This window comes from Sorex fumeus, unplaced genomic scaffold (assembly GCF_029834395.1).
Source record: "Sorex fumeus unplaced genomic scaffold, SorFum_2.1 ptg000044l, whole genome shotgun sequence".
In the NCBI taxonomy this organism is placed as follows: Eukaryota; Metazoa; Chordata; class Mammalia; order Eulipotyphla; family Soricidae; genus Sorex; species Sorex fumeus.
In genome coordinates this window covers 61,674,230-61,686,181 of record NW_026606101.1, presented here as the reverse complement: position 1 = coordinate 61,686,181, position 11,952 = coordinate 61,674,230, and the positions used below count along the sequence as shown (strand labels likewise).

Here is an 11,952-nt window from a genome sequence, read left to right as displayed (position 1 = left end):
TCCAGGAGATAATATTATCTGGAGTCAATCAACTCCCAAGCTACAGGATTGTCTTTTTAACTGTCTTCCTGTATCCATACAAAAAGCAATTGCTCTGGAATAACTAACCATGCAAAGGACATTAAGGAGAAGAGAAAAACAATATTTACAAGTCAGAGTCTGATCAGGAGACAAAGTAATTGACAGCTTCGGGGGCAATCAGCAAACACAAGCTCCCAGCGCCCAGTGAGGAAGGGCAAACCAACATTATCCTTCATCGGTCACTGTCTTGCATGTGGCCACGGGTCCCCTCTACTGATGCTGGGAGTCCTGGGCTCCTGCTCATCAGCAAGTGCCCCCTGGGCTGGATCCTGCTCTGCCACTCCAGTGATGCAGAATTTGAGCTGGGCTGTTAGACCAGTAGTCAATAAATATTAGCTTTAAGGGCTGCATTTTCATCTATGGCTCTCCCATAATTTAGTCTACCCATTAGTTATTGATGACATGCCAGCTATTTTCAGTTTTTGCTAATGCAAAAGTATAACAAATATCATTAAAATTTACTCTCACATACTTGCTTTAACGACAATTGCCTGCGTGTCTGAAGAGGAGTACTGTCTAAAAGGAGTGCTGCTCATGTTAGAGAATGAGACTATTTAAAATTCAAGTAAGTATTTCAGGATTATTTTTCCTTAATTCATTCCCACTGCTGTGCTGGCTCATTTGATGGAAACAGCTGAGACGGCTGGTGATACCAGGCGTGGGAGAGGCAGCTCCCCAACGAGATCTCTGGCTTTCCTGGGAGAAGTGCAAATTGGTACACCACTTTGGCAAGTCATTTGGCATTATCTTATAAGGTTATACATTACATAGCCTGTGACCCAATAATCCTATTTATGGGGTCTGTCACTGTCCTCCCATTGTCCATTGATTTGCTTGAGCAGGCCCAGTAACGTCTCCATTGTGAGACTTGTTGTGTTTGGCATATTGAATATGTCACGGGTAGCTTGCCAGGCTTTGCCATGCAGGCAAGATACTCTTGGTAGCTTGTCAGGCTCTCCAAGAGGGGCAGAGGAATCTAACCCTGCTTGGCCGGGCTGGCTGTGTGCAAGGCAAAAGCCCTACCACTGTGCTATCACTCTAGCCCATTTACAAAAATATACTCTCACATTTATGCCAGGAAACTCATATGATACTAGTCCAGCGGCATCATTCACATCAACAGTTAAGTTCTGCTAGCCAGAAACAAGAAAGACCCTTCGATGCAACAGTGGATGTTTAAATTGTGGCTTATTCACACAATGGCAGAAAACATTCTCACCAAACTATGTGAACTATATAAACTTTAAAATCACTATAATACAGCAAATGCCTATGCTATACAGCATGTACAAAGGATACATGTATAAAATAGTGAGTAAAAAACATGGCCTGGAAGAATATTGCTGAATTTCTTAGAACAACTAAAAGTAAACAAAACTCTATATACAACTAAATTTAGGATTTGCATTGAAGTAACATTACATTATATACTATATCTATGTACTATATCACATATTATACTGACATTATACTATATCACATATTATATTATGTAAATTACATATATCATATCACATATATTGTGTGATATAAATATGTTATATTTAATATAATATAGCATGTAACAAATATTGAATGTATATAAAATTATATTTCATATTTTTAGAATTACATTGTAACATCATTTTATATTTCTTTTTTGTAATATAATTTTTGCATTTACCATATTATTTTATTATGTCATATAGGTTTCAGGTGTTTATCATAAATCTGTATCTGCAATTACTACAATAGCTTCATCCCTAATCTGCTTTGACAATTGACCCCTTTTATCTCTAGGATTACTCCTCCAACCTGCTTCCTTTTTGGTGACTACTAATTTGGTTTTATAACTGGAAAAACCTTTTTTTAAAAAATAAAATCAAGGTACAAATGTTATGGCAAAACTAGTTTTGTTCCTGAGTGGATTAATGTATTGTGTACATAAAATTAGCGTGCAAAAATCTCAACACTTATTAAGTTATAGCTTATTGTATAGTTTATCTAAGTAGATCAAAGTCTCTCCCCAATGTCTAGGCCTCTCTCTCTTTCTCTCTCTCTGTCTCTGTCTCTCTCTTCTATGGATGAGCCACTTGTCCTGTCCCTCACTGATCTTTCGAGCTCATGACATCCATTCCTACCCCTCGGCTGACTTCCTTCCTCCAGTGTCCAGTGACCAGGTCCTGTCCCTCCCACACTACCCTCGATCCAGCGTTTTGCTTTCAAGGATGAGTTCTGCGGCTATAAGGCTGAAACCCAGTCCCCTTTTTTGGTCTTCCAGCTTCACATGCTTTGTTGTTCTCAGGTGCCATGTGAATGAGAACTGCTGCTTTCCTGTCCAGGTCCAGGGACAGGGTCAAAGAGCGACAGTCATCTGTCCATTAAGAGCACAGGAGCAAGAGAGAGCTGCCAGGCCTGTAATTTCTCCTACGAGTGTTACAATTCTCACGTCTTGGTCATTTTCATGGTCTATCTGACTGGCAACCACTTGTGTTGGCGAGATTTAAAGTGCATTGACTTGATTTACTAGCACCCTTCCCTTCTCCCCCTCCTCCATAACACAAATAGGAATGAAGTTTGCCATGGATGAGAGAAGAATTAGGGGTCCGACAGACAGACAGATGCCATTGTCCACGCTAATTAAGTCATACATAGAGGGTAATTCATTAACTGACTACTTAATTAAAAGACTATGCAAGAGAGAGTATGCTAGGAACTAAGGCTTAAAGAAATAAAACCCAAAAATAATAAAATAAAACCAACTTCAGAGATGATATATCAGCCCTGGTGCCAGGTTTGTGTCTGATGCAACCAGAATTGTCTCTAGGGTTTGGATCGGGGGCTCTGAGTTATGTCCAGTGCTAAAACACTCGGTGCTGAGTCCTTGCAGGCACCTGACTTCTTTGGGATAATGAACATCATGGATTCCTAGTCATGACAGTTCTCTCCAATGGCAGTTGGTTCTGTCATCCAAAAGGTTCTGTCATCCAAGTTTCTCCTAGCACACACGCTGTATTATTTGGGAGGTTGTGGGGGGCGGGAGGGGATGGTGTCTTCGAATATTGGTCTTGACTTGGAGAGCTGCACTATTGGTCAAACAGAGTAAGCCCCAGGCAGCCATGCCCTTTCACCTGGGAGTGAGGCCTAGGGGAACAGCCCTGCTATCCTACAAAAGGCCAGCTTTACATCATCACTTCCCTGAAGTCCCAGCCATCTGGCAGCATCTCCAGGTCCAGGAAGGCCATGGAGAAAAGGACAGAGCAGATTAGAATGGGGGAGAATGTCACTGGGATGAATGATCAGGGACCTCTTCCAATGGCTTCACTGCAGGGTCATCGGGCCTTCTCATCGGTTCCTCCTGCAGAACAACAATCTGGTCTGTCCCTCCTGAACTGCCTTGCTTGCCAATAATCTGTGATGGGAAAAGATCTAAGATGGCTCTGGTGGCTGGGTGCTGGCTAGACAGATCAGGAAGGGAGCACAGAATTGCCATCCATTTCTGTATCCTGGAACTCAAAATGGAGTTGTCCAGAGAAGTAGCTGTAATGGTCTAATGACAGGTAAAGAACTTGCTTTCTGCAGGCTGCAGGATGAAAATGGTGCACTGCCATTGTTATTATTTTTGATTTACAAAAAAGAGCAAGGCATAAAGCCCCAAGGCCATTTAGCTAATGGACACAATAATTCACCAGACGCACTGAAGGTAGTTTGTCACTGACATTAGGGCCAACGTTCTCCTAGCCTTTGTCTGGCAGAACAGCTGGGTCCAAAACCAACACAACCTGGACTGTTCCAGTTCAGGAGGTTTCCCCACCCACCCCACCCCCAGCCCACATCAACTAGCCTCTGACCCTGTGTGGTACTACCTGGAGCCCACTTAATCACTTAATCACTTAACTTCCCGTTAGTCGTCGATTTGCTCGAGCGGGCGCCAGTAACGTCTCCATTTGTCCCTGTCGCGTGCTAGTGTAGCCCAATGGCATCTGTTCGCTCCGGGAACATGAAGGGCCTCAAACCGATCGTTCATGATCTTGACGAAGAAGTCTGACCAACTGGTAGGTGGGCGGCCACGCGGTCTTTTGACATCCCGTGGAATCCAGTCGGTAACAGCTCTAGTCCAGTGGTCGTCTTTAAATCTCATTATGTGACCAGCCCATCTGATTTTCGACACCTTGGCAAATGAGACAGCGTCCCTGATTCTTGATCGTCGACGGATGTCAGAACTCCGGATTCTTTCTCTCCAGTAACTACAACTGGTCTCATTCACCTGGAGCCCAGAGCTTCTAAAACCAATTCCTAGGGGCCAGAGAGGTAGGACCAGGGGTAAAGCACATGGCCAGCCCTGCTTTGATTCCCAGCACTAAAAATGGCTTCTTGAGCACTGACAGGTGTGACCCCAGAGCACAGAAGCCAGAATAAGCCTGAGCTCCATCAGATGGGACTCTAAATCCACCTCCCCCAAATAAAATAAAATAAAATAAAATAAATGCATCAACTATCCGAATCTATCATCTATGGGAAGAAACTAGAACTTTGCTGCTCGTTTCTGGGACCAGTGGACATGACAGAGATTGCGATGAGAGGGACAATTCTCCTTGCCCTGACTTCTCTCCGTCTCCATCACTAAGCCTCAGCCACGAGGCTCTCAAAAAAAAGAAAGAAAGAAAGAAAGAAAGAAAGAAAGAAAGAAAGAAAGAAAGAAAAGAAAAAAATTTTCAACTCTGGCAGCTTCTTTCCATAGGGGCCGGATTCTTCTTCCTGCTGTCTCCCATATTGCAATTCTGCTCCTCCTTCAAGCCTGGAATGAACACTGCACCCCTGGAGCTTGGCTGGACTCTCCTCATTGGGACTCGATCCCTCTCCTTCGGCCCTTGCCCAAGTGCCCTTCTTGTGGCCTCTTAGTGCCGGCTGTTGTGTTGTGGTTCTCAAAGGTCTGCCTTCCTGTTTGCTTAATAGTAGCTGGCGGGCAAAAAATGGGGTCAGTAGAGAAGAAGGTCAGAGGGCACATGAAGAATTCATCAGAGGCAGCACAGGGCAGGGTAGGCACTGAGAGAATGACTGTCTCCTCTGCACAGAGCCCCAGATGGAGTCGGCCACCAGATCTGAGGGAAATGCACATAGCCCTGAGAGAAGAACAAATGGCAAATAAGCCATCACAAAGGAAAGGTCTATGGGACTTCTGGTTTATTTGTCTTGAGTAGGGGAAAGAAAAAAGATGCTTACTTCTGTCACAGTACAATTTGGAGCATGCAGTTCCAGATTTCATTGCACCAAGCACAGGAAATGAATCAGATTGTGTGATTAGAATCTCTGGGTATTGAAGATTTGACTCTTTCTTGTCCTCATCCCAACTCTGGGATAGCTGAACTGCAAGCCAGCATAAGGATGGAGAGGCGGTGGTGTCTTCAGTCACAGTGAATTCATCCCCACATGGGGCTTTCCTCTTTGGCTACAAAGGGAGTGACAGTCACCATTTAGACTTGAAATATTTTTGTCACACAATTTTAATTATCATAATATTTGTAATAACGGATTTGGCCTCTGAATCTATCTGAGCAATTAGGATATATTATTGCAAGGACCATCTGTTGCTATTATTTTTGTTCAGTTATTCAAAGAGTCTTGATTTTAGTTTTTTATTCACTGGGGGAACCTCCCAGGCAGTTCTGGGGGCTTACAAGGGCACTCTAGCTGGTGCTGAGTGGGGAGACATGTAGCGCCAGGGATCAGACTTAGGACTTCTTGCATGGTAGGTAAGTACACTACAACTTTGAGCTATCTCCCAGCCCAATCTATCTTTTAGATAAAACAAGGAGAATGGAGACGAGACCATCTAGGAGAAGATTAATAATAGCTGTGACCACCTCCACTCACAACAGCACCAGTTAAAGACCACTTATTCTTTGTCTTGGTCTCAAAGCCATCCACGTGTCCTGTAAAATAAGTCACATTTCCTGCAACTTCAGATAAGAAAACTGAGATCCAGAACGGGAAGGCAATTTCAGTGCAAAGCTGAAACTAGGATTAGAAATCAAGCCCATCAGCCTTTGAAGTAGTTTTCCTCCCACCATCTGGACCTTTTCCTTCTGTGAAGCCTGGTGTGTTTTGTGCAGGAACACGTGACACTGAGCCTGGGATGGCACAGTGTCCAGAAAATGCATCTGGAGATCTTTCTGGAGATTTTCTAGGAGACAAGGGCCTCTTGTCTCTGAAGGACCTCCCTGATTTTATTCTGTTCGCATGAAATGAATTTCTTTTCCTGACTTCACACTCCATATTTGAATCACCGAAAAGTAAATTAAAGCCGCTAAGATGTCTCAGATACCAATTCCCAGCAGAGACTTCCAAGGCGATCTCGGGAGGGGGCTGAGCCATTTCTCAATTTAGCAAGGCCCTGGCAACCACAGCCATGCCCCAAAGCCGCTCCTGTGCCTCTGGCCAGACTCCATCGCCCCAGGACTGAGCTACACAGAGAACCTAATCAGTGAAAACTTTCAGAGACTCATGCACTGTAGCACTGTCCTCCCATTGTTCATCTATTTGCTGGAGCGGGCACCAGTAACATTCCATTATGACACTTGTTGTTACTGTTTTTGGCATATCGAATCCGCCACGGGGAGCTTGCCAGTTTCTGCTGTGCGGGCGGGATACTCTTGGTAGCTTGCCGGACTCTCCGAGAGGGACAGAGAAATCAAACCCGGGTTGGCTGCATGCAAGGCAAATGCCCTATCCACTGTGATAAACTCATAAAAGAAATAAATAAATCAGACAGGGAAGACATGATAATTGCCACAATAAGAGCCAAGCACAAAATAAAATTTAATGCCATGTATTTTAGATGCCAGAGTCGAAAACTCATTTATGTAAATGAGAAGTCATTATATTATATTGTATTAACTAATTTTGAATTCTTTATTTACATGGGTTGAAATTATATAGCAATTAATCATCACAACTGACTTTCATTGATTTATTTCTGATCATTCAAGTTTTGTTGGAGCAAGTATCACTGTATCACTGTCATCCTGTTCATCAATTTCCTCGAGCGGGCACCAGTAACGTCTCCTTTGTCCTAGCCCTGAGATTTTAGAAAGTGCCACATTCAAGGCTCTTTCAGGGTCAGGAGAATGAGAGCCATCATTGTTACTGGTTTTTTGGCAGATTGAATACGCCACGGGGAGTTTGCCAGACTCTGCCATTTGGACAAGATACTTTCGGTAGCCTGCCAGGTTCTCCAGAGTAAGAAGTAGATAATAAGATGTCGCACGACCTTCAAGTGTGAGGCTCGTCCGAACATGTGGAGAGTGGTCTTAAGCATGGCTGTGGCTGGAACCGGAGGTCTTCAGCTGCCGGGGCTCTGCTCGGGGCGGGGAAGGAAACTCAACTCGCCCTCCTCCTAGGGGCCCCAGTGAGGACAGCCAGGCGCAGAGCAAGTAATATGAAGGAAATTAGTTGCATGCCTGCCAAGGGGGTGGGGGGGTGGGTAGGAAACCTGGGGACACTGGTGGAGGAAAGGGGACGCTGGTATAGGATTGTTTTGGAACATCGTATGCCGGGAACAACTCCATTATAAACAACTTTGTAAATCATGCTGTCTTAATATAAACAATTTTAAAGGGAAAAAGTAATAAATAAAAATTCTCTATAAAGAATACAAAAATCAGGATAGTGGGTGACTACCCCTAATGTTGAACCCTGGCCTCTTCCTGAGTCTGTGCAAAAATATCAAGGGACTATGAATTTAAAGGTGTTTACCCTGAGCCCTTCACTTACTGTCTCTCGGCTTCAGTTTCCTTTCAATAATAAACCCTCTTCTTGGAAGGACAGGTTTACCGAATAGTGGCTAGCATTGTAGCACTGTCCTCCTGTTGCTCATCAATTTGCTCGAGCGGGCCCAGTAATGTCTCCATTGTGAGACTTGTTGTTACTGTGTTTGGCATATAGAATACGTCAAAGTATTCAAAGCTTGCCAGGCTTTGCCATGCGTATGAGATACTCTCTGTGGCTTGCTGGGCTTTTCGAGAGGGGCAGAGGAATCGAACCTGGGTCAGCCACGCCAGCTGCATGCAAGGCAAACACCCTACCACTAGCACACCGCTCCAACCCTGTGACTGAATAGTAGTACCCAGAATTACACATGGATCGCACTGAGATTATGCAATAATTAGGGACAGCGCCAGAGAGATGGTACAATTGGGAAGGAACTTCCCTTACATGCTGCCGACCTGAGTTTGACCCTCAGAATCTCATATGGTTCCCTGCCGAGAGTGATTCCTGAGCACAGAGCTATCCCTGAGCACTACTGGATATGGTCCAAAGTTTAAGCAATAAAAATAAAGAACATGATGCCCCCTCGGAAGGTTGATATAAGTATCAAAGGATCTGAAGTACCTTGAAGTACCAGATGCTACAGAGGAACTTGCTTAGCAGAGAGCCAGTCCACACAGAGCTGCCAAATCAGATTAGAGCAAACCAGCCATTTCTGTAGTTCTTATGGACAGTGAGGAAGATTAGCACGACAGCCACCAGAGGCCTTCAAGGTCACAGCTCTTTATTTGACAGCTCCCTTGGCAGCACCCACAGCACCCCCTGCCACAGCAACCACCCCAGGGATCCCGTCTCTCCCCTTCATCGGTAGAAGTGCCCCCTACCATCACAAAATAAAACTTATAGTGTCCAAGGTGGAAGAAACGTCAAAGGCCACTAAAACAGCTCAGTTTAGGCAGCCACAGTCCCCACAACAGCAGATGCCACAGAAGTAAGCAGAGGTAGTTCCCTCATCCCGAAGATCCAAAAGCCCCACTTATATTGGCTGTTTCCTCCCTCCCCTCTGCCTCCCTTGCTCTTTGATTGATTGCAAATGAAGACTTGGACAGAATTTAGTGAGTTGAATGCAAATAAGGGTTTGTACAACAACCAGTCAGATGACAGAAGGGACTAACAGGAGGTTTGGGTAATCTGGCCACACCCAATGAATTTTCTGTGTAGCACATACAGCACACAGGCTGCATGGATAGACTGCAAGGGAGACTTTGCAGATCCCAACACCGAGCTCCAAAGCCAGCCAGAAACCTGCCCAGGGTTCCTTTGCTAGGAGAGGCACCGTCTCCCCGGCAGCCCTCTCCTGGGCTCCACGCACCAAGCAGAAAATCCTGGCCAATCGGCAGGCAGGAAAGCGGGAAGGCATCTGATGATTAACAGACTCAAGGAAACAGATGTGAGCCTGGAGGCTCAGCCTAGGAAGGGAGAGGCACCAGCACAGCACGTCCGTAGTCGATTCCCAGTAGCTTCCTTACGTGAAAGAACTGAAAAGACCGGAGTCTCTAGCCTATTCCTAGACCCCAATCCTACATCAGAGATAAACGGAAAAGTAGTTAAGGCTCAGCGACCATCTGTCAGTCCCAGAAGCACCTGCCTCACTCGCCAGGGACTTTGGAGGGAGACGCGGGTGATTGATGGGGACAATATGTTGCCGCAGCTCCGGCCTGAGCCTTATCACATTAGCTTCTGAGCCCCGAAGCAGCTGCACTGACTCAATCCCTTCCCACAGTTGATGGGCCCATTCTGACTACAGCTTGCTCCTCCCCACGTGCAGCCGAGTGTCAGGGAGGCGACCACCAGAAAGGAGCAGTGGGTGGGCAGCTTAGGAGATAGATGGACATAGCCCAGGCTGTAGTCACTCATGCTCACATAGAGCACCTGGAGCTGGGGGCAAACAGACTGTTCTCTAGAGAACAGAATGTCCCTTGACCTGGCTAGACCCTTTTTTCCCATTTAAGATACGGTGGGTGTGGGGCTGGAGCAATAGCACAGCAAGTAGGTCGTTTGCCTTGCACGCAGCTGACCCGGTTCAATTCCCAGTATCCCATATGGTCCCCTGAGCACCACCAGGAGTAAGTCCTGAGTGCAGAGCCAGGAGTAACCCCTCAGAGCCAGGAGTAACCCCTCAGCATCACCAGGTGTGACCCAAAAAGCAAAAAAAATAAATAAATAAAAGATACGGTAGTGGCCTGGGAGGTACCAGCTCAAATGACTTGCATGTGTGAGGTCCTAGGATCCATCCCCAACCACTCATGGTCCCGGCGTACCACCAGGTGTGATGTACAAGCAGCACACACACATATTACAACACACATATTGCAACACACATACATATATTGCAAGATGCAATGAGCTGAGCTGGAGAGATAGTTCAATGGACTGAGGGAGAGTACGTTTTGCAATCATGAGGTCTGAGTTTGAATCCTGGCACTCCGTGTACCCCTAAAGCTCACCAGCTCCCAAGCACTGCTGGGTGTGACCCCCCAACAAAACAAAACACACACAAAAGGCATCAGAGAGATTGTGAAAGGGTTAAGGCACTTTCTTTTTTATTTTTAATTTTTATTAGTGAAACACCATGAAGTACAGTTGTAGGCGTACAAATTTTTGTGCTTGGGTTTCAATTATACAATGTTCGAGTACCCATCCCTCCACCAAGGCACTTTTTTCACATGCGGCCAACACTGGTTTGATCCATGGCACTGGTCCCCTAAGCATCACCAGAAGTAATCCCTGAGCACAGAGCCAGGAGAAAGCCCTGAACACAGCCACGTGTGTTCCCAAATAAAAACAAAAACAAAATGGGAAAAAAATGCAGTGAGGGAGGCAGTCAGAAATAAGGAGCGCCATGGTTTCTGGAGCTTCCTCATTTTTCTTTAAAGCTTTTGTTTCTGGCACTTGTCTGCTGGTGGCATTTTAGGGTTGCTAAAACCAGCTTATTTGTTGTTTTCACATCCTCACTCAGACGAAGGGAACGTGGGTTTCATGGTGAGAACGTTAGATTAGAAACTCAGAACTAAGCGAGGCCACTCAGGCAAAGTCACTCTTCCCACAGAGTCAGGGCCACAAAAGATGCAAGGATTGACGTGCCGGGTGCCACGGCAGTCTCCTCGCTGCACACAGCAGCCTCTCGGCTCAGAGACTGCCACCTCCTCCAGGTCTCACTCCCTTATCTTAAAATCGAGATTCACAGGAGACGCCCGCCGCCCATCATGGGCAGATGGGAGCTGGAAGGCCATGCCCGAAGGAACCGAGCACAGAGCCAGGCATGGGAGGAGCAGCCACCTGTCAGTGCCACTGACCGCGACTTCGGAACCAGGCCTGAGCTGGGACTGATGACTTCCCATTTTTATCTTTGTTTTAAAGCACTAATTAGAATTTCTTCCCTTTTTTGGTTTTTTCTTTTTTTTAATCTAAGGGGATGGCATTTAAGAAGCTATAGATCGCTAGAGGCAAGAAAGGGCTTAGGTCTTGAAACATGGCAGACGACGTGGATCAGCAACAAACTACCAACATTGTGGAAGAGCCCTTGGACCTTAGTGGGCTCGGCCTAGATGAGAGAATTTATGTGAAAATGAGAAATGACAGAGCTTCGAGGCAGATTTCATGCATATGATCAACATTTAAATATGATTTGGGGAGATGTGGAAGAAACTGTGACTGCTATAGAAATTGATGAAGAGACCTACGAAGAGATCTAGAAATCAACAAAATGGAATATTCTGATGTTGTTAGTCCGGGGAGACGGCATGGTCCTTGTCGCGCCCCCGCTGAGAGTTGGCTGAGAGGGGGTGTCAGAGAACCTCAGAAGAGAAGCTGGTGTCTATTTTGGTATTAAGAAATAACCGAGAGTTCCCCTGCTTCTGAAATAAGTTGATTTGCTGATAACTCAGAAATTTTTCAGCTGAATGGCATTTTTATTTTTCCCTAGCCCTGACAAAAAAAACATGATCGCCAAAATGAGAAAAATTTTTTTTCAGGAGTTGATATGCCCCGATTGCTTTTTGATGTTTAATTTTTTTCCCTTAAATTAAATTTGTTTCCTTTTTTTGTTTGTTTAAAAAAAAAGAA

The 11,952-nt window shown here is 45.4% G+C and overlaps 1 pseudogene; it reads left to right on the top strand.

The window, feature by feature from the left end:
* The first annotated feature begins 11,359 nt into the window (after positions 1-11,359).
* LOC130030654 (U6 snRNA-associated Sm-like protein LSm3) lies at positions 11,360-11,666 on the top strand (annotated as a pseudogene).
* The last annotated feature ends 286 nt before the right edge of the window (positions 11,667-11,952 follow it).